General features: G+C 36.7%; 1 pseudogene; it reads right to left on the bottom strand.

Moving 5' to 3' along the window:
* Nucleotides 1-15,647: 15,647 nt before the first annotated feature.
* On the bottom strand, nucleotides 15,648-22,008 carry LOC141497684 (cytochrome c oxidase subunit NDUFA4 pseudogene; annotated as a pseudogene).
* Between the last annotated feature and the right edge of the window lie 865 nt (nucleotides 22,009-22,873).

Genomic DNA, 22,873 nt, shown 5'->3' with positions numbered 1-22,873 from the left:
TGGGGAGAAGAAAGCTACATCTTACTGCTGTTGATACAATCTTGAGGCTGAAACCAAGCATAATTGAAGAAGATATATATATATACATATATATATATGTATATATATATATATTTCAATAATTAAATGGACTTTATCCTTTCCTTTAAAATGTCAAATTTGTTACAACACAAATTTCTTCAAGAAGCACTTGTTCATTTTGAGTAGTAAGTGCTGAGCCATTATGCATTTGCAATTTAAAGGTTCCTTCAGTTTCTGATTTTAATCAACATAAAGAAGTTAACCCATTATGAGCCATAAAACAGCAACTTTTCCTCATCTAATAAAGTAATTTCAAATTACTTCAAAAAATTTAAGAGCCTACTAATTTGTTTTTAAATTTTTACTAGACTTTCAAAAGTTTTGGAAGGGAAGAGGTAAAAGGGAAGCCTTAATTTGAATAAAATTATCAAAACTTCAGAGACAAACTTTATAATGGTTGCACCTGAAGTACAAGGTTGCTTTTCATATTTTCTTGATCCCTTGGAGAAGCAGATGTCCTTTTCTGTTTAACAAATTGTACAATAGCATCATATCTCTGTCTATTTCCCACGGTCCTTCTGATCTTAAGGACTCCATAAACTCAACCAATGTGATCATTAAATCCTCATAATATTTCCCAGAGATAAAATTAAGGTGAAATTACTAAATGACTAGGGAATTTAAAATTATTCTGTTAAGAAAGCACTAAAATATATACAGTAGCTAGCTTACAAATGAATTGGCAGGTACAAGGTTCTGCATGCACTGGGCTCTTAAAGGTTCAAGAAGTTAATATAAATGGGCTCATTATAAATCACTGAACTGGATAATTTCAGATGTTTACCATATAGACTTGGTCTAAATCACAAAAAGACTAAAGTAGACAAGATACGTGGGTTAAAGTTATGATTCTTATCATTTACAAACTTTGTGTCTCATTAACATTGTGAGTTGATCAGCTATGATAGATGCAGCTCTTTTCAGCAATTCAGAGATCTAGGACAAACTGGGAGACCTGTTATGGACACATCCATAGAGAAAAAACAAAAAACTACACAATCTGAATGAAAACTATGTTTACTTTTTTAAAAAACTTATGTTTTTCTTTTCCCTTAGTCCTAATTCTTCATACCCAAAATGACTAATATTTACATAAATATATTGAACACAAATGTACATGTATAACTTTTACCAGACTGTTCACCACTGAGGGGAATGGGGTGGGAAGGAAAGATAGTAGAAAAATTTGTAATTTATAAATATGCAAATGGATGAATGTTGAAAAACTTTAGCAATATGTAACTGGAAAAATAAAATATCAATACAAGCTTAGTGTCCTTACATAAATCTCTTCACCTTTATGAGCCTCAATTCATCAATAAAAATAAAAGGGCTGAATGAGATGATCTCAAAGAATCTTTCCATCAAGATATTCTATGTTTTCAAAAGGGTAAATGTGGAGACTTAATTGAGATAAACTTTTTTTGGAATCAATTTTCAAAAGAAAAAAGCTAATTAAAAATATTTGCAAAGTATAAATTGGAGGGAATGACTTTCTTTGGTGAGAATTATGTGCATATAATTTCTCTCTATATATACATATACATATATATATATATATAACCAATTGACCCCCTAAAGACTCCTTCAGTAAAATGTCTCTGTACATAAATTATATAAGATTCCTTGAAAGATGTAAATAAGATAACTCTGATGATTTTCTGACTATTTCAAACTAGGCATAGGAAAGGAAGGCATATTTTTCCAAAGACATTTGCCAGCATCATGGAAGATATCCAGTTAAAAAAGAGTTCAAATTGAATGAAAGAATGACTTTTGCCTAGTAGCACTTCTGTGAGGTGATAGAGATGCCAATACAAAAAAAAGAGAAAAAGACAGTCATTACTTTCAAGGAGAGTAAAGGCTTAATAAATTCTTTATGATTGGTTGATAATAGAGAAAAACAACATATATATAGAATAAAGTGGCTAGTAAGGTTGATTTAGTTAGAGAAGTCAGAGGGATTTAAATTAGAATCTTAGGACAATTGATTGACATTTCCTTTTTTGATTTGATTGCTGTTCCAGAATTATAGGCATGATGGATTTTGGTTGTGTGAATGTTCACCAGTCAGAGAATGATGAACAGGCAAAAGTCCTTAATACAGATGAGGTTCTCTAGGTACTCCTGTTTGCAGATTGTATCAAGCCCTATGACATTGCAGTGCCTCTTAAATGATATCTATAATCACTCAAAAACCATTCAAAGGGTAAAATAATTACCTCATAGGACTATTGTGAGAAAAGCATTTCCTAAATTTCAGAGTACAAGATGAACCTCTGTTGGACCAGGTGTGTAGGATCATTAGGATCTCTAGGAAGAGTGAAGAAAGAGACCAAAATACTGGTGCAGAATAGTGTGAAGCCAGAAGAGGAATCTCACTAGGACTTCTAGGAAAGTATTCTCTTTATCCAAAAAGTGTAGAGCTAAGAAAGATAGCAAAGCAAAAAAATCAATAAAGCCTTAGTCAGTGGAGATGATAACTTCAGTTTCTATAACAAAGATAAGCCTAGGAAACAATTTCTTGGAGGTCCATCAATCCTGGAAATGATATCAGATCAAAACTACCTCTAAAACTTTAACTTAATCAGTAAGTAATAAGCACATACAATATTCTATTGTGCTGGTTCTGAAATGATAGGGAGTCAGTTTTAATGAACGTAGGTTGACATATCTACTCTATGATTTTGGAAAAGCACTTTGTTAATTCAATTTAGCAGGTTTTAAGAGCCTACTGTAACAGGAGTATTGGTGCTCGCCTAAAATCCTTGCTGTTGCAGGAAGCTGAAACTAGTGGATCACTTGAGCCCAGGAATTCTGAACTACAGTAGATCAGAGGCAGATTTGGTATCTGCACAATGCCTTGTACTAACATGGTGAACCCCTAGGACTGGATGATCACCAAGCTGCCTTTGAGGAGGAGCAAATTGGCCCAGGTAGGAAAAATTAAGTAGGTCAAGGCTTTCTTCAACTCAGTATCAGGACTAAACCTGTGAGTAGTGCTGAATTTCCAGTCTGGCCAAGATAGGGAACCTAGTCCAGTCTTTAAAAAAAAAACCTGCTGTGATGCAGTTTATGATAGGTTCATGATACATAGATGAAAGCAAAACAGTACCTTCCCTCAAATGTTTTGTCAGTAGTTTATATTTATCAAGCAGATTCTACTTTGTAATAACCACATAGAAACAGCCTTAGTCACCATTTTACATCTGAGAAAATTGAGTGAAGTTGAATGGTTTGCTCAGGATCCTCCTGTAGCAAATAATAGTGGAATCTAAACTTAAATTTACACCTTTAACCTCTAAATCTCTTTCCTAATTGACTACATATGAGTCAAAACTACCTCCTGTAGCTCATGATGGCTAGAACAAGAGAGTTACTCTTTATTGAGGGGAAAAAACCCATACTGAAATCCTTTGAGACTTGTTCCTGAGAGGAGATGTTATGTGACAGGAAGAGTTAGAAACTGAAAAGAAGTTCTGCATGGAAAAAACAGTTATGGTGTCTCCCAACACAAGATGGACAAAAGGATGATCCTCTACCCATCCATTTTTTTGCTACTGGCTGTTCAGACTTAATTAAATATTTGCTATTTGATTCGTGTCCCCTATCAATGACTCATAAATAAAGGTGTTTATTAAAATGGGGTGGAGTAGGGGTGCAATAAAGATTATTATCTTAATCCAAACCATTCCTAGAAAACCAAGGCAACTTGGTGCCCCACAAATCCTATGACTTTGTTTAATGAGACCACAAATCCAGCCCCTTGTTTTATATTTAAGAAAACTGAGATTTAGGGAGCTTACACAAGTTAGTGTCAGGGGAAGAATTTGAAATCATGTCTTTCTGATTCCAAGTTCTGCACTCTAGTGTAAAATAGTACATATATATATATATATATATATATATATATATATATATATATCAGTTTGAGGAGTAATTTGTGTTTGTGTGTGTGTGTGTCTTTTTATTTAATGTTTGCCTTAAAATTAAACAATGCCTAACAAAAAATAGCAAACAATAAATGTTTATTGATTGGTGTTCTTTTCCTTAATATGTTAGTGAAATTATGCATTTAAGTTTAGCTGCCTCTGAATTTGTCCACAAGTATTTCCATACCTAGATGTTATAGTAAGGGGAATACATTTGCCCCAACTGGTGGGATAAAGTAGTGGCAGTGATAGTAGTTCTCTCCAATGCTTATTGGACACTGTGCTATGAGTGCTATGGGGGATAGGAAGAAGAAAAAGTTAAGAAACACAAGCTCAATTATGGGAAGAACCAGAGACTTGAGTGAAAAACAGAATCAGGGTCAAGTATGCACATCAGTCATGGATTAATGATTAATGTAAAAATATGAAACAAGAAATTGAGTTCTAATTTTGGCTACACTACTTAGAAGCCATGGAATGCTGAGAAAAAGTCTCAGTTTCCTTACTTGTAAAATTAAGATTTTGGACTAGGTGATCTCTCCAGCTCTAATTTTTTAAAGTTTTTTTTTTTCCTATCACTGAAATTCATTGAGTCTTCAATCTCTATGTTATCACCAGGATAGGTGACATTGGCCAGAACACTGTCCAAAGCCTAAGAAAGAGAAAGGGAAATGTGATAATGTAGAAATTTCTGAGTTGTCAGTCAGCTATAGAAGCTGGAATCTCTTCCCATCTATCATATAAGACAAAGTTGAGAGTCAAAAACTAACTAGTTTATCAATGGGAACCACAAAAAACTTCTTTAGTTGTAATAGCAACCTGTGGTTAGTTATGTCTAACCCCTGGAGAAGGAATAGAATAAATTATGGTATGACAACTTATTTGAATTTTATATTTCCATAAGAATTATCAGATGAAGAATACAAGGAAAGATGGAAAAGGAAAAATGAAAGTGATAAAAACAGATTTTTTAAAACTAAAACTGTATAGATATTGAGTAAAATTATATAAAAATTAAAAATAAAGAAAAAAAGGCAAATTTGGAGAGAGAAAATGAATTTTAGATTTGTTTGTTAATTTATTTGATTCTACTTTGTTAAAGACCTCTATAAGATTTTAATCTTTATTTTTATGTTTATTGTAGACTTTCAGTTTATTATCTAAGTCACTGAATCTTTCTCAGTGCCACAGGCAACTCTGAAAACTTGTGGATCTGCTTTGGTTGAGGGCCTTTTTCACATGAATACCCATAAACAAATGATATCACATATCTAGAGCCAAAAAAAAACTTTACTTAAGTTTCTGCTAGCTAAATTTTAAAAATGAATATTTTAAACAAGAGTGTATATTTACATACATATATGTAAGAACAATACAGAAAATAGGCCAATAGCACATGAGAAAAAGTGACTCAGATGCTGATTAGTAACTGTTCTAATCGTCCTTTGAAGCATAAAACAAGTAGCACACTTTTTTTGTGTAGTTACAGAATAATTAAAGAGGATATTTAAAGGTTTTAAACACTCAAAACTTTATAATAAAACCAGAGTTATCCAGAAGCTTCAGTGATTGTCTCAGACTAGTTTTGGGTATTTGTTGTTTTTTTTATTATAGCTGTAGATTTATCACTTCATCAGCTACATGGTGCAGTGGATAGAGCACTGAACTTGGAGTCAGGAGATTGGGAATTCAGATCCAGCCTCAGACACCACTTACTGTGTGACCTTGGGCAAGTCACTTAACCCTGATTGCCCTGCATCCAGAGCTATCTATAATCATCCTGATTCATATCTGGCCATTGGACCCAGATGACTCTGGAGAAAAAAAAGTGAGGCTAGTGACTTAACACAGCATCTTCTCACTCAAACCCAGTTCATGTGCTTGTCATAGCATCACCTCCCTGATGTCATGGTCTTAGAGAATGAAAAGGACACTCTTGAGAAAGCAAGAAGCAGGCAGGGACCTGATCCTAGAGAGATGGGTTGAACACTTACATAGTTCAACCATCAGTTATCAGTTCAGAAGTCATTGACTACTTAACCCCAAGCTGAAGTTCCAACTGAAGAAAAGGTTTTGAATGCCATTAAGCTCCTTTCAAGTGGCAAAGCACCTGGTCCTGATTGTATTTCAGCTGAGATCTACATAGTGGGGGAGCCATTGCTTATCTGAAAACTGACTGAAATTTTCCATGTTATATGGCATGAAGAAGTTTCCCACAAGAATTCAAGGATGCCTCCATTGTCCATCTCTATAAAGGTAAAGCTTGTCCTGTGATAATCACAAGTGTATTTCTCTTCTAGTCATTACTGTTAAGATTCTTGCCAGAGCCCTTCTTAATAGGCTGATCCTTTACCTGAAAAATTGGTCATCTTCCTGAGAGCCAGTATGGCTTCAGAAAAGGTAGAAGAACAGTTGATATGGTGTTTGCTTCCCAACAACTCTAGGAAAAATGTCAGGAACAGAACAGATGTCTATATACAACATTTGTAGATCTGACCAAAGTCTTTGATACTGTGAGTTGTAAGGGTTTATGGAAAACTATGTCAAAATTTGGTTGCCCAGAGAAGTTCATCAGTATTGTACATCACTTTTCATGATGACATGCCTGGGTTCTGGATAGTGGATGAAGCTTTTGAGATTTCTTAGTCATCAGTGGAGTGAAACAAGAATGTGTCCTTATTCAGATAACTTTTTAGCATGATGTTTTCAGCCATGTTATAAAATGCCTTCAATGAGGGTGAACATGGCCTCAAGTTCAGCTGCCACAATGGTGGCAAAATTCTTCAACTTGAAAAGGCTACAAGCCAAGACCAAAGTGGAGGGAGTGTTGGTGCATGAGCTTCTGTTTACAGATAAATGTGTATTCAATGCAGCCTCTGAAGCTGAGGTGCATCGTACTATGGATCCATTCTCTGCTGCTTGTGCTAATTTTGGTATTACAATTAACACCAAGAAAAAACAGGTGCTCCATCAGCAAGTACCACACCATCCATATGTGGAACCATCGATATAGCAAATAGAGAAGTTTTGAGTACTATGGACAAGATCACTTGCCTTGGCAATGTTCTTTCCAAGGAGGTACACATTGACAATGAGATTGACACTCGCATTGCCAGAGCTAGCTCAGTATTTGGAAGACTCCAAAGGAAAGTATGGGAGAGAATAGGTTGACACCAAACTACCTGTTGTGTTGAACTCATTGCAATATGCCTGTGAAACCTGAACAGTCTACCAGCACCATGTCAGGAAACTGAATCTCTTCCATTTAAATTGTTTTAGGAAGATTCTGAAGATCTTCAGGCAGGAGAAGATACAAGACACTGAGGTCTTTTCTTGAGCCAAACTACCTAGCATTCCAAGATTACTACAGAGAGTGGGCTGGACACGTTGTTAGAATGCCAAACATATGCTTACCCAAAAAACTATTTTATGGAGAACTCACACAAGGCAAGTACTCACAAGGGGATCAGAAGAAGCGATACTGAGACACCCTGAAGGTCCCATTGAAGAACTTTAGAATTGATTGTATACCTTGGGAGACATTGGCACAGGACTGCCCAGATATGACCTGCCCTCATCAATGAGGGTGCTGCACTCTATGAAGAAGACTGTTGAGATTAATTGAATTGAAGCACCCCTAAGGAAATATGACATGTGTAAGTTTAGAGTACCCCCCCCAGGTATTCATGTGAACTATTTGTGTCCAACCTGTGGTAGAGCATTCCAAGCTTATATTGGTTTGATAAACCACAGTCGGACACACTGTAGTTTGTCTCAAGCATAGGGATGTCATTTTGGTCTTCTTAGATAATGAAGGATAGGAATCAACCAGAGAATGAAGGACAAATATCAGCAGCAACTGCCAGAATTTTTTTAATTGAAATACCTCTAATAATAATGTGACATTGAAAAAGGAAACTTCCATGTATAAGGAATATATGGGTAAGTTAGTCTGCACCTGTAACATTTAGTGGATGTATATATTTCCTGTTGGTGGAATGAGACATGATTTTGAAGTGCTTCCATTGTGTTCAGGACTTTGAAATAGAATCAGCCATGCTCTTCCTGATCTCACACCTTAGGGGATGTATCTCTTGTTGTTTAGTTGTTTCATTTATGTCTGACTCTCCACTTGGGGTTTTCTTAGTAAAGATAATAGAGTGATTTGCTATTCCTTTTCCAGATCATTTTGCAAATGAGGAAACTGAGACTATAAATAGAGTTAAGTAAATTGCCCAAAGGCACACTGCTAGCAAATGTCTAAAGTTAGATTTGAACTCAGGAAAATGAGTCTCCTGATTCCAGGTCCAGCACTCTATCCATGTTGCCACCTTGCTAATAACTCTCTTCCCTCTATAAAGTTAGAAACTTCTCTCCAAATCTCTAAAAGTGCCACTATTAAACATACCGGGTTTTAATGATGACCAAATTTTTATTTATAAAAGGGGGAAGAATAACATGATAACAATGATAATGAAGAAGACAGTTGATTTGCAGGGAAAGAAGCTGGTGATTTATGTAGTCAAGTACTAGGTCAGAATCAGCTTGTCCTTGTCTTGAGTTCAACCATTTCTCAATTTGATTATCAGATTATTGTTATGAAAATAACAATAGGGCCGGCTAGGTGGCATAGTGGATAAAGCACCGGCTTTGGAGTCAGGAGTACCTGGGTTCAAATCCGGTCTCAGACACTTGATAATTACCTAGCTGTGTGGCCTTGGGCAAGCCACTTAACCCCATTTGCCTTGCAAAAACCTAAAAAACAAACAAAAAACCCCAATAAAATAACAATAATATAGAGCATTTATATAGCACTGTTAAAGATTTATAAAAATGATCTTATTTGGATCATAAAAAAGGAAAAGGACTTACATACACAAAAATATTTATAGCAGCTCTTTGTAATGACAAAGAAATAGAAATTGTTGGAATGCCCATCAATTGGCAAATGACTGAATTCCCCATAGTCTATGGATATAATATTGTATTATAAGAAATGATGAGCAGGTAGATTTCTGGAAAACCTGGAAAGATTTACATGGACTGATGCTACAGTGAAGTGAATAGAGCCAAGAAAATACTGTACACAATGGAAGCAACATTATGCAATGATCAGCTATGATTACTTGGCTCTCCCTGGAAATACAATGATCCAAGACAATTCCAAAAGACTCATGAAAAGTGCTACTCACCTTCAGAGAACTGATCCCTGGAAATACAATGATCCAAGACAATTCCAAAAGACTCATGAAAAGTGCTACTCACCTTCAGAGAACTGATGGAATCTGAATGCACATCGAAGCATACAATTTTCATTTTGTTTTTTCATGGTTTTCTTTTCCTTTTGTTTTGCTTCTTTTATAACATGACTAATATGGAAATGTTTTACATGATTGCATATATAGAACCTATATCAAATTGCTTAATTTCTTAGGGAGGAGATAGGGGTAAATGAGGGAGAAAAAAATTGGAACTCAAAAATCTTAATTAAAAAATTAATGTTAAAAATTGTCTTTACATGTAACTAGAAAAAATAAAATACCATTAAATAAAAAAGTATAGCTGGATTAAAAAAGTTATTTAATTCTCACAATCATATAAATTAGTTTTTATTATTATCCATATTTTACAGATAAGGAAACCAAGCTGAAATGTTAAATGACTTGCCTAGGATCCCAGTGTCTGAGGTAAGTGTTTGAGGTAAGAATTGAAATTCATGTCTTCAGACTGTAAGTCTAGCACTGGATCCAAAAGCTGCCTGATATAATAGAGGAGTTTTGAGCTAATCCCTCTTTAATAATGATGATGATAGCTAACCTTTATAATGCACCTACTATGAGCCAAGCATTGTTCTAAGCTTATCTCATTTGATCCTCACAAGAACCCTAGGAAGTAGGTGCTATTATTATTCTGATTTTACAGATGAGGAAACTAAGGCAAACAGTGGTTAAGTGATTTGTCCAAGATCACATAGCTAGTAGATATCTCAAGTTAGATTTAAATTTAGATTTTACTGACTTCCTAATTTTTTGCCAAGAAAACCACAAATGGGATCACAAAGAGCCAGGATACTACTGAAATAACTGAACAACAGCTTCCTGACTTCAGGCTTTATGCCCTATCCATTTCATCAACTAGATGCTTAACCCTTCAGCTTCTTGACAATCTCAGCTCTTGATAGAAAGAAAGGGGAGGATGCTCCTCATCCTTTGATGCCAATACTCTTTAACTTGAGCTCATTAGGTCCCAAAGAGGAGTGAGCACTCAGAGATCAAAAGCCTGGCTTAATCCTGACTGCTTTTGGGGGGGGGGGCAGGGCAAGGCAATGGGGTTAAGTGACTTGCCCAAGGTCACACATCTAGGTAATTATTAAGTGTTTGAGGTCGAATTTGAACTCAGGTCCTCCTGACTCCAGGGCCAGTGCTCTATCCAGTATGCCTCCTCCCAGGCCTGCTTTGCTTTCTACATGGTGAGAAGACCAGAATGGTTGCCCATTCCAGCTTACCTCCCCAAGAAAGATGTTGCCAACTGGTGAATGCTGGGATCATGTCTGTTTGACTGTCTGATCTTCAGAGAACACTAATAACACAGGAACAACATTCATAACTGCCAATGATATAATATAAAGCTTGCAAATCACATTGCATATATTACTTTATTTTGAACCTCACAACCATCTGTAAGGTATAAGAAAAATAATATCTCCATTTTAGAGATGAGTACAGGTAGAAATGTTGTGACTTTGCCTAGCTTATAGGACTAGGGACTAATCCTGTTAAAGGCAGGACTCAAATCATACCTTGCCTTCAGGTATGCAACACTATTAACTACTGCCACTCCCTAGGTCATACTTCATTTCCATAGCATTTTAAGACCCACAGCCCAGGGAGAGGTTGTCCTCCATCAAGGAGCCCCAGCCCTGGGCTCAGGAAGACCAGGTTCATATCCCAAAGAAAGATTGTATTTCTCAGCCTCTCTGTCTCATAACCCCCAACCAATGTAAAACATAGGAAATAATCCTTCAAACAATGTTTGGAATGCCTCACACCAGGGTTTCTAATTCCAAAAGGGATTAAAAGAGTCCCTTCAAAGAAAGGTACTGAATATATATAATAGTAGATCTCAGGAAAAAGTCTGTCATTTATTTACTCCACAGTAAAAGAAATGCTTAAAAGACAAAAGTCTTATTAGGATGCATTAACAAATACTTAAAACATGTAATAGTAACCCATAACAAAGATAGAGATCCATAAACAAATTCAGAAAACATGAAGCACTCAAAGAATTCATAGGAATCCATCTCCTTGATTATATTCTCTTGGGTGGTAAAGAGGTCTAAGAGATTTAGTACACTGTTGAATAAATTTCATTTTTACCTCAGTTTCTACCATTAGAGGACCTCATTCAAAATCAATATCTTCTGGCTAAGCAGCAGTGTATGGCACTTCTTCCAACGATGATGGTCATCTTACCCTGCAGGAAGGTGCAGTGAGGTAAGAGTAAATGTTTAACAACTGGTTCTTTTTTTTTTGTTGTTATATATATTTATTTTTTTATTTTTGTACAAATGATTTTTTACTGTTTTTACTAAAATATTTTTGTTTAAGAGTAAACATAATACTCCTCCCCCCAAAAATACAGACCTTCATGAGCAATAAAGAGAAAAAAATAAAAATAAAAAAAATTTAAAGAATGTGCTTCAGTCTATGTTCCAACACCACCAGCTCTGTCGCTGTTGGATCACATTCTTTAGGATAAGTCCATCACAAAAGCTACTTCCATATTTTTCCACCATTGCCATTGCTGATCGCAACTCCCTCCATTCATACCTCCCCACTACCATATACTATATTTTCTCTCTCCTTTCTCTCTGCCCCTCTTCTTAAATGTGCTGTGGGGTAGCTGAGTGGTGCAGCAGACTGATCATTTGCCCTGGGGCCAAGAGGCCCCGAGCCCACATACCACCCCTAAGACCCAGTAACCACCTGGCCCTGTGGTCCCAGACAGGCCATCCAATCCCAGCTCCATGCAAGAAGTAAAAAAGAAAATGTGTTATATCTGACCACTATCCCCCATAGTCCACCCTCTCCTCCATCACTCACATCCTCCCCCTTCCCCTGTCCCCCTTCTCTCCTTTTTATTCTAGATGTCTATACCCCATTGAGTATATATGCTGTTTCCTCTCTGAACCACCACTGATGAGAGCAAAGTTTCCCTCATTCTGCCTCACCTTCCCCCCTTCCATATCATTGCAATAGCTCATTGCAATAGTAAAAAAAATCTTATTATATGAAATAGCTTAGCCTATTCCACCTCTCCTTTCTCTTAATCCCATTACATTTTAGCCATTGACTCCATTTTTACATATATTAATATCTTCAAATTCAGCTCTCTCCTGTGCTTCATCTATAAAAGCTCCTTCTACCTACTCTATTAAGTGAGAAGTTTCATATGAATATTATCAGTATCATTTTTCTATGCAGGAATACATACAGTTCATCATCATTAAGTCTCTCATAGTTTACCCTTTTCCTCCACTCTCTATGCTTCACCTGAGTCCTGTATTTGAAGATCAAACTTTCTGTTCAGCTCTGGTTGTTTCAACAGGAACAATTGAAATTCCCCTGGTTCCTTGAAAGTTCATCTTTTCCCCTGGAAAAGGATGTTCAGTTTTGCTGGGTAGTTGATTCTCAGTTGCATTCTGAGCTCTTTTGCCTTCTGGAATATTATATTCCAAGTCCTACGAGCCCTTAATGTAATTGCTGCTAAGTCCTGTGTGATCCTGACTGCAGCTCCACAATATTTGAATTATGTCCTTCTGGCTGCTTGTAATATTTTCTCTTTGACTTGGGAGTTCTGGAACTTGGCTATAATATTCCTGGGGAACAACTAGTTCTTCAGAAGAAGAAAAAAAAATTCTTTGAAATATCTTAGTTTCTGCATCCAAAGGGCAACAAAAATGTGCATACCCTTTGATCCAGCAATACCACTATTGGGTTTATACCCTGAAGAGATGATGAAAAAGGGCAAAAACATCACTTGTACAAAAATATTCATAGCAGCCCTGTTTGTGGTGGCAAAGAACTGGAAATCAAGTAAATGTCCTTCAATTGGGGAATGGCTTAGCAAACTGTGGTATAGGTATGTCATGGAACACTATTGTTCTATTAGAAACCAGGAGGGATGGGAATTCAGGGAAGCCTGGAAGGATTTGCATGAACTGAATGCTGAGTGAGATGAGCAGAACCAGAAAAACACTGTATACCCTAACAACAACATGGGGGCGATGATCAACCTTGATGGGCTTGTTCATTCCATCAGTGCAACAATCAGGGACAATTTTGTTTCTTCCTTAAAGATATGATTTCTCTCTCATTACACTCAATTTGGATCAATGTACAACATGGAAACAATGTAAAAACTGACACATTGCTTTCTGTGGGGGAGTAGGGGGAGGGAAGTAAGATTGGGGGAAAAATTGTGAAACTCAAAATAAATAAAATCTTTAATAAAAAAAGAAATATCTTAGTTTCACCTTATTGCTTTCTCCATCATCTAAATATAGAAACTCAGTAAAACATTTGCTGATTTCTGATTCATAAATGCTCATGTTGAAAATTTAATAATGGCTTTCTCAAGCTTGTGGGATCTAGAACACCCCTGGATGTAATTGCTAAAAGCACTTCTTTCTTGGTAGCTAGCACCCAATACCTGAATTCCTGAGCTCATCAAGGCTGAAAACATCTAATTCAGCATAGCATTCAGTCACTATGCTCAGGAAGAGACACAAAGCTGAAGAAGCAACCTATACTCATTGCTTTATAATTGTTTAGGTTCTGTTGGTAAGGGGGAAAAACAAATCCCCTTTCTCCCTTAGTAGAAGTCTAAAGGAGGCTTTATAGAATTACAAAAATGCTTAAAAGAGGGAAGTAGGGGAGAGAGAGAGAGAGAGAGAGACAGACAGACAGACAGACAGACAAACAGACAGACAGACAGATACACAAACACACACACATGTGTTTGTGAATATGTTTGTCACTCATCATTATCATCAATTTCTGAGGTTCTGTATTTTCCACAAGGGAAAGAAGTTAGGGAGAGTGGTACAGATGATATGAGCTAGAGAACAGCATATTTATTCATCATATTCATTCATATTATTCATCATAAAGCTCTCAATATTTAGTTTTAATCCATTTGGTTTTTTCTATGTGGACGACTAGTCCTAGTGATGCAGAGGAAATGATGTAGAGAATTGTGAACTAGCAGAAACAAAATCTTTCAAATGTGTAGAGGTCCCTACTCTTGAGATTCTGCCTTCCTTGGACACTGTTGACTGTATCCTGTCTCCCCTTGTCTCCTCCATTTCCACCTTGACTTAACTTTGGCTTGGGCACTAGTGGACAGGAAATGGCACGTTAGAATTAGACCTCAAGTACCTTGATACAGGACATAGATTGCCATTGAAAGTTACCTGCCTCTGAGATGAAAGAACACACCTCAACCACCACCTCTGTCCAGCCTACAATGGAGGAATATTTAGCAGGAAAAAACTGCCCCTTAGAGCTCTCTTGCTTCTTCCTGCCTCCCATGCAGAAGGATGGGCCTTTCTCTGGCTCTTCATTAAACCATGTGTAGCTCCATGGGTTTCACTATGTAGCCTGGTTAACCCAAGCCTCCTGGCTACCTGCCTTTCTCTTTCTCTCTCTTTCTCCAGACTTCAGTTGAACCTGTCAGCTGACCTGCCAAATCCAAGTGGCTTTTCCTTATTTCTTCTTAACTTTACCTACCATTTTCTTATGTGTTGTAACTTCTTTTTTTTTTTGCAAGGCAAATGGGGTTAAGTGGCTTGCCCAAGGCCACACAGCTAGGTAATTATTAAGTGTCTGAGACCGGATTTGAACCCAAGTACTCCTGACTCCAGAGCCTGTGCTTTATCAACTGTGCCACCTAGCCACCCCTGTAACTTCTTTTAATAAATTCTTGTTTTATTTCTACCCTTGCTTTCCTGAGTCTGAATAATGATTCCTCATAGGCAAAACTGAACTCAAGTAGCCAGTGGCTATACTAGTCTCTTTTATATGATCTTGAATCAGACTGAAGAGACATTTTAATGGTCTGGGACTTGATATAATCAGCTCAATGTCATTTATAAACATTACTACATGAAGAATCTTGTTGTCAATAACTTATTTTTAGTAAAATGTCAGTAACATGTAGTTTAACAATGAGGTTACAAATTACATATTTACAGATATTATTCCAACACTACATCTTAAAAAATACTAAATACATGGCAGGACTCAGAATCTTGGAGAAGAAAGTGATATAAAAAAAATCTATCATTAAAACATGTAACAGTAATATGCATTATTGTATACATATGTTTTTCGATATGTTTTGGATCTCAAAACCTAGGGAGAAGAACCCAATCTGATAAATTAGGAAACCTGAATTCTTGTCTCAATTCTTTTTTTTCCAAGTTTCACATTTTTTATTCATTGGTTAAACCCAACATGATTACATGCAACACAAGGGGGAAAAAATCAAACATTTCGTAGTTGTTTGTAGAATTTTGCAGATGGCTTTTGGAAGACCTCCATTCTCAGCAGCTGAAAAATGCATCCTTTACACTTAGAATTCTGGGCCTTCTTTTTTCAGTTTGCTGTAATCCACATTTACTGAGGAGAACTTGTATTGATCAGTGGGATTCAACTTGTTCCATGGCTCTGGGTCATTCTTTCTGTCCCAACTGATGATGGGATTAAAGAGGGCCAGGCACATGATATACAGGAAAACCCCAGTGCCCCAGCTCCAATGAACATGAACAGGGGGATCAAGCTCGGGTGCTTCTTGGCCTGGTTGATGATCACGGTGGCAGCTGTGGGACTTGGTGTCTGTGTTCGCTTGTTCGTTCACTTAGGACTCCATCCCAACTCTTGTATATTCTTTAATCATATGATCATGAGAGCCACTGAACTGGCTTTCAATTTTCACATTAATAAAATAATGGAGCTAGACTAGATGATTTCTTTTTTTTATTAAAGGTTTTATTTGAGTTTTACAATCCCCCCCCCCAATCTTACTTCCCTCTCCTCCCCACGGAAAGCAATCTGTCAGTCTTTACTTTGTTTCCATGTTGTACATTGATCCAAATTGAGTGTGATGAGAAAGAAATCATAGACTAGATGATTTCTAAGATCCATTGTATTTTTAATTTCTTATGTTCCAAGTTCTGTCATTCTTTGCTTTAATTTCCTTTCCAACTTTCCTATTCTACAATCTAAGTCCTGACTCTGTGTTCTCCATCAAGCTCCAATAATCTATAATATGATGATTGTGATTATTGAAAATTCAGCAATCTACCCTTTGAATCAGCAATACCATAACTAGGTCTGTATACCAAAGAAAAGTGAAAAGGACTCATGTACCATTAAGAAGCAACTCTTTTTGTGGTAGCAAAGAATTGGAAATTGAAGGAATGTCCATCAACTGGGGAATGGCTAAATGAGTTGTGGTATATGTGACAGAATATTTTTGTGCTAAAAGAAATGATGGCGAGAATGGTTTCAGAAAAAACCTGGGAAGATTTATATGAACTGTTACAAAATAAAGTGAGCAGAACCAGGAGAACATGTATTATAGCAATATAATAACAATGCTCAACTGTGAAAGACTTAATTTCTCTGATCAATACAATGATCCAAGACAATTCCATATTATTCACAATGAAAAACACTATTCACCTCTAGATAAACTCTGAATACAGTTTGAAGAATACTTTTAAAATTTATTTTTCTTGCTCTTTTGTTGTTGTCGCCACATGGTTAATATGGAAATATATTTTGCATGGCTTCACATGTATAATTGATATCATATTGCTTGCCCTCTCACTAGGTAGAGTAAGGGTACAAGGGAGGGAGAGAATTTGGAACTCAAAATTTTTTTTTTACTTTTTTTTTTTTTGGCAGGGCAATGGGGTTAAGTGGCTTGCCCAAGGCCACACAGCTAGGTAATTATTAAGTGTCTGAGGTCTGATTTGAACTCTGGTACTCCTGTCTCCAGCACTGGTGCTCTATCCACAGCGCCACCTAGTCGCCCCTAGAACTCAAAATTTTAAAAAGCGAATGTTAAAGTATAATTTTAAAGAAAATTCAGCTTGGAACAACTGTTCTTTATGTTACTTCCAACACTTAAAGAATTCTCTTTTAGTCAGTGTTTCTCCAGATTCTAATTTCAAGAATAGAGTTTAGATATTAGTCAAATAGTATTTTCACATTCACACCATCCTGAAACTAATTTTCATAGACAAGCCTTTTGCACATCAGTTGGGGACTGTCTTTATTTTACTATGTACACTTGACATCTATTTTTAGTTTAAATTTGCTTCAGTCAGTCACCTCATCTCCTTTCTCTTTGTTTTTGGCCTATATTCAAGGTTTTTGCTACAAAGTAGACAGCATAGAAATTGGAATCTGAGGATCTAAATTAAATGTTGGCTTGGATTACTATTTATATGACTATGGACAAGTCACATAAGCTCTCTGAGCCTTAGTTTCCCTATCTATAAAATCCGTACATGGAACCATCAATTACAGTAAATGGAGAAGTTTTGAGTACTATGGACAAGTACTTTGGCAGCGTCCTTTCCAAGGTGGTATCCTCATTGACAATGAGGTTGATTCATGCATTACCAGAATTAGCTCAGTATTTGGGAGGTTCCAAAAGAAGGTATGAGAGAGAAGAGGTATTAGATTAATTATTAAACAGAAGGTCTACAGAGCCATTGTGCTGACCTTATTGCTATATGCCTGTAAAACCTGGACTATCCACCAGTGCCATGTCAGGAAACTGAATCGCTTCCATTTAAATTGTTTTAGGAATATTCTGGAGATCACCTGGCAGGAGATGATGCCAGACTCTGAGGTCCTTTCTTGAGCTAAACTATTTAGCATTCTAACATTACTACAGAGAGTGCAACTACAATGGGCTGGACACTTTGCTTAGAATGTCAGACATACATGTACCAAAAAGACTATTTTATGGAGAACTCATATAGGGCAAGCACTCAGAAGGAGGTCAGAAGAAACAATACTGAGATGCCCTGAAGGACCCCCTTAGAACTTTAGAATTGATTGTACAGCATGGGAGACACTGGCACAGGCCCACCCAGCATGGCATGCCCTCATCAGTGAGGGTGCTGTACTCTATAAGGAACGTAGAATTGAAGCAGCTCAAAGGAAACATGACATCCATAAGTTTAGAGTACCCACCCCAGGCGTTCACATGGATTATTTGTGCCCAACCTGTGGTAGATTATTCCAACTCATATTGGTCTGATCAATCAAAGTCAAATGCACTGGAATTTATCTCAAACATAGTAATGTCATTTTGGTCAGCTTCAATAAGGAAGTACAAGAATTAATCAACCATCCATAAAATAGAGGGTTTTTGGGGTGGCTAGGTGGCACAGTGGATAAAACACTGGCCCTGGAGTCAGGAGTACCTGGTTTCAAATCTGGTCTCAGACACTTAATAATTACCTAGCTGTGTGACCTTGGGCAAGCCACTTATTCCCATTTACCTTGCAAAAACCTAAAAAAAAAAAAATAGAGGGTTTGGATTATAATCAGAGGTGCCAAATTGATCTGTCCTGCAAAACTCCTTAATGAGACCTGAATCAGGTAATAAAAATATATCACAATATAGATCTGTGACTTTCTAAAGCCCTATGTGACTGGCAGGGATTCATTTCCCTTTGTTTGGCATCACTGGACTAAATAATTTTTGACCTATTTTACCTTTATATCTTATGATGATACCCAGTAGGCCTTTAATAAATGCTTGTTGATTAGTTATAATATTTTTGCTCTAAATCATTACTTATTAGAGAAGTGCAAATTAAAGCCTCTCTGAGGGGTGGCTAGGTTACACAGTGCATAGAGCACAGGCACTGGAGTCAGGAGTACCTGAGTTCATATCCAACCTCAGATACTTAATAATTACTTAGCTGTGTGGTCTTGGGCAAGCCACTTAACCCCATTTGCCTTGAAAAGACCCAGCCCCCCCAAAAAACACTAAAAAGCTTCCCTGAGGTACCACCTCACACCTCTCAGATTGGCCAATATGACCAGAAAGGATAATGATCATTGCTGGAAGGATTGTGGGAAATCTGGGACACTATTACATTGTTGGTGGAGCTGTGGACTCATCCAACCTTCCTGGAGAGAAATTTGGAACTATGTCCAAAGGGCAACAAAAATGTGTATTCCTTTGATCCAGCAATACTACTATTGGGTCTATTCCCTGAAGAGATAATGAAAAAGGGCAAAAACATCACTTGTACAAAAATATTCATATCAACCCTGTTTATGGTGGCAAAGAATTGGAAATCAAGTAAATGTCATTCAGTTGGGGAATGGCTTAGCAAACTGTGGTATATGTATGTCATGGAACACTATTGTTCTATTAGGAGACCAGGAGAGATGGGAATTCAGGGAAGCCTGGAAGGATTTGCATGAACTGATGCTGAGAGAGATGAGAGAACCAGAAAAACATTGTACATCCTAACAGCAACATGGGGGCGATGATCAACCTTGATGGACTCACTCATTCCATCAGTGCAACAATCAGGAACAATTTGCGGCTGTCTGCAAATGGAGAATACCATCTGTATACAGAGAAATAACTGTGGAGTTTGAACAAAGACCAAGGACTATTACCTTTAATTTTTTTTTTGCAAGGCAAATGGGGTAAGTGGCTTGCCCAAGGCCACACAGCTAGGTAATTGTTAAGTGTCTGAAACCGGATTTGAACCCAGGTACTCCTGACTCTAGGGCCGGTGCTTTATCCACTGCACCACCTAGCTGCCCTATTACCTTTAATTTAGAAAAAAAACTGTTATCTTATTGTCTGATCTTGCTATCTCTTATACTTTATGTTTCTTCCTTAAGGATATGATTTCTCTCTCATCACATTCAATTTGGATCAATGTATACCATGGAAACAATGTAAAGACTGGAAAATTGCCTTCTGTGTGGGTGGGGGGAGGGAAGTAAGATTAGGGGGAAAAATTGTAAAACTCAAAATAAATAAAATCTTTAAGTATTATATAAATATTTTGTTTTCTAATTACATTCAATGGTAGTTTATGCCAATCATTTTTTTTTTTGCAAGGTTTTGAGTTTTACAGTTTTTCTGCCTCCCTCCCTTTCCTCCCCCTTCCCCCCAATAGAAGGCAATCTGATTTAGGCTTTACATTTGCATCCATGATAAGTATAGATCAAAACTAAACTTCTTTTAAGAGAAGAATCAGATCCAAAAGGAAGAAAGAAAACATTAGAGATAGCAAAATTACATATTACATAAGACAACTTTTAAGAATTGAAGATAATAAACTTTGGTCTTTGCTTAAACTCCACAGTTCCTTCTCTAGATACAGATGATATTCTCCATCACAAATCCCCTGAAATTGTCCCTGATTATTGCACTAATGGAATAAGCAAGTCTATTATGGATGATCATCACCCCATATTGTTGTTAGTGTGTATAATGCTCTTCTGGTTCTGCTCATCTCCCTCAGCATCGATTCATGTAAATCTTTCCAGGCTTTTCTGAAATCCTGATTTCATGAAATCTATAATTTCTTATAGAACAATAGTGTTCCATCTCATATATGTACCACAATTTGTTTAGTCATTCCTCAATTGATGTGCATACCCTCAATTTCCAACTCTTTGCTACTACAAACAGAAGTGCTTTAAATAGTTTTGTACATATGGTTCTCTTTCTCTTTTTTATGATCTCTTGGGATGTATACCCAGTAGAGGTATTGTTGGATCAAAGGGTATGTACATTTTTATTGCCTTTTGGGCATAATTCCAAATTGCTCTCCAGAAAGGTTGGATCAGTTCACAACTCCACCAGCAATTCATTAGTGTCCCAGATTTCCCACATCCTCTCCAACATTGATCATTAGCCTTTCTGCTCATATTGGTCAATATGAGATGTATGAAGCAGTACCTCAGAGATGCTTTAATTTATGTTTCTCTTGATTAGTTATAATATTAAAGGTATTTCTGCTTATATATTATATCATTTAATTCTATAACATGGGAGATTAGATAGAGCAGATATTATTGGAGGTAAAGACAGGCCAAGTGACCTGCACAGGTGAGAAAACAACTCGTATTTTCTAACTCCTTGCCCTTACAAGGAGAGCTCACTGTAGTTGTAAACTAAGGAGCAGAAATCAGACCTAGAAAAGGAAACTCACTATATCTATTAAAAATAAACTTAGTAAGGATAGGAAAAGAACACCAGATTTGTCAATAGAAAAATTATTTGGAGTCCCTATTCTACTACCTTTTATAAAATGTTTACCTTTAGGAAAACTTCCAAGCCACTATTCTTTGGAAGCCATTCCTTCATTTATAAAATTAGGAGGTTGGATATATTGATCTAGAGTTTCCATACAATGTTTGGAAACCCCTCCCAGAAATTATATATTTTTTTCTTTGTCCTAAGGTCTTTTTTCTGATCTGGCATTGCATATCTTAAAATCTTTTCCATTTCAATTACTCTTTTTTCTGAACTAACATCATGTGGTCTAAGGTTCCTTCTAATTTTATGATTCCAGAAAGCATTTGATAAAGATTCTTGTTCAGTTGTTTTTGCATCATGTCTGACTCTTTCTGACCCCTTTTGGGATTTTCTTGGCAAAAATTCTGAAGTGGTTTATCATTGTCATCTCCAAAGCATTTTACAGACGAGGGAACCAAGGAAAATACAGTTAAGTGACTTGCCCAGGATCATACAACCAGTAAGTGTCTGAGTCTAGATTTGAACTGAGGAAGAGGATTCTTCCTGACTTAGACTCAACACTTTATCAGTTGTTGTGCCTAGCTGTCCTAACATAAAAACAGAGTATTCCTTAAGTGTTTACTATCTACCATACATTGTGCTCAGTGCTAGGGATGTGAATAAAAGCTAACATGATAATCCCTGTACTCAAGCAGCTTTCATTCTAAAAAAGGAAGACAGTATAAAGAAATGCTAGAAATGAAGGGGGCATGGTAGGGATACTGAAGGAAGTAGAAGTGGTATGGTGGACAGGGTGTCCAACATGATAGGCAAAAGACTCGCCTATCTGAAACAGGCAGAGTCAGTGGTGGAATCCAAGTTTCCGGTGGGATGGGATAGTTAGGGAAAGGGGTTACAACCAGGAAACTAGAGGAAGTGACAGTGGCATTAAAATGCCTGATCAAATTTGATATTTTTTTTCATTCCAATTACTAATCCTAAAGCATTATATTACCATTAAGTAATAGATGTATTAATATTTAAAAGCCCAAATCTAAGGTCATTTAATTTATTAAAAAGATTTGTGTATATCTAGATGTTGGATAACTTCATAATTAATGCAAAGATAATTTCATCTAATACATAATATAATGCTCTATCCACTGTAACCAACTGCAACAAGGGAAAAATCAGCCTAGGCTGATGGAGAACTATGGGCCTCTATTCTATGTGTCAGGATTCACTTGAGTCTAAGCTGGCTTTTATGGTTGTTTCTCCTTTCTCCCTTTCCCTTATGCACCTCGCCATGTCCTTTTTTATACACTCTGTCCTCAAATCATTTACTTCTCTCCAGGGGGAAAAAGGTTTTATTCTGTAAACTTTGCAGGTTTATGAAATAAATCCTGAACTATTATTTCAACTCCAGGGTTACTTGTGAATTTCTTCACTTTCATCAACTCTCAATCTAAATTGGTGACACCAATTTCTTTGGCAACTTTTGTACAAGCATTTCCTTTACACCTCTGCTTCTTAGGATCACAAAGGTGCTCATTACTTAG

The sequence above is a fragment of the Macrotis lagotis genome, chromosome 1, assembly GCF_037893015.1.
Source record: "Macrotis lagotis isolate mMagLag1 chromosome 1, bilby.v1.9.chrom.fasta, whole genome shotgun sequence".
NCBI lineage: Eukaryota > Metazoa > Chordata > Mammalia > Peramelemorphia > Peramelidae > Macrotis > Macrotis lagotis.
The sequence above is the reverse complement of the archived record's forward strand: the minus strand, read 5'-3'. Positions and strand labels throughout refer to the sequence as shown.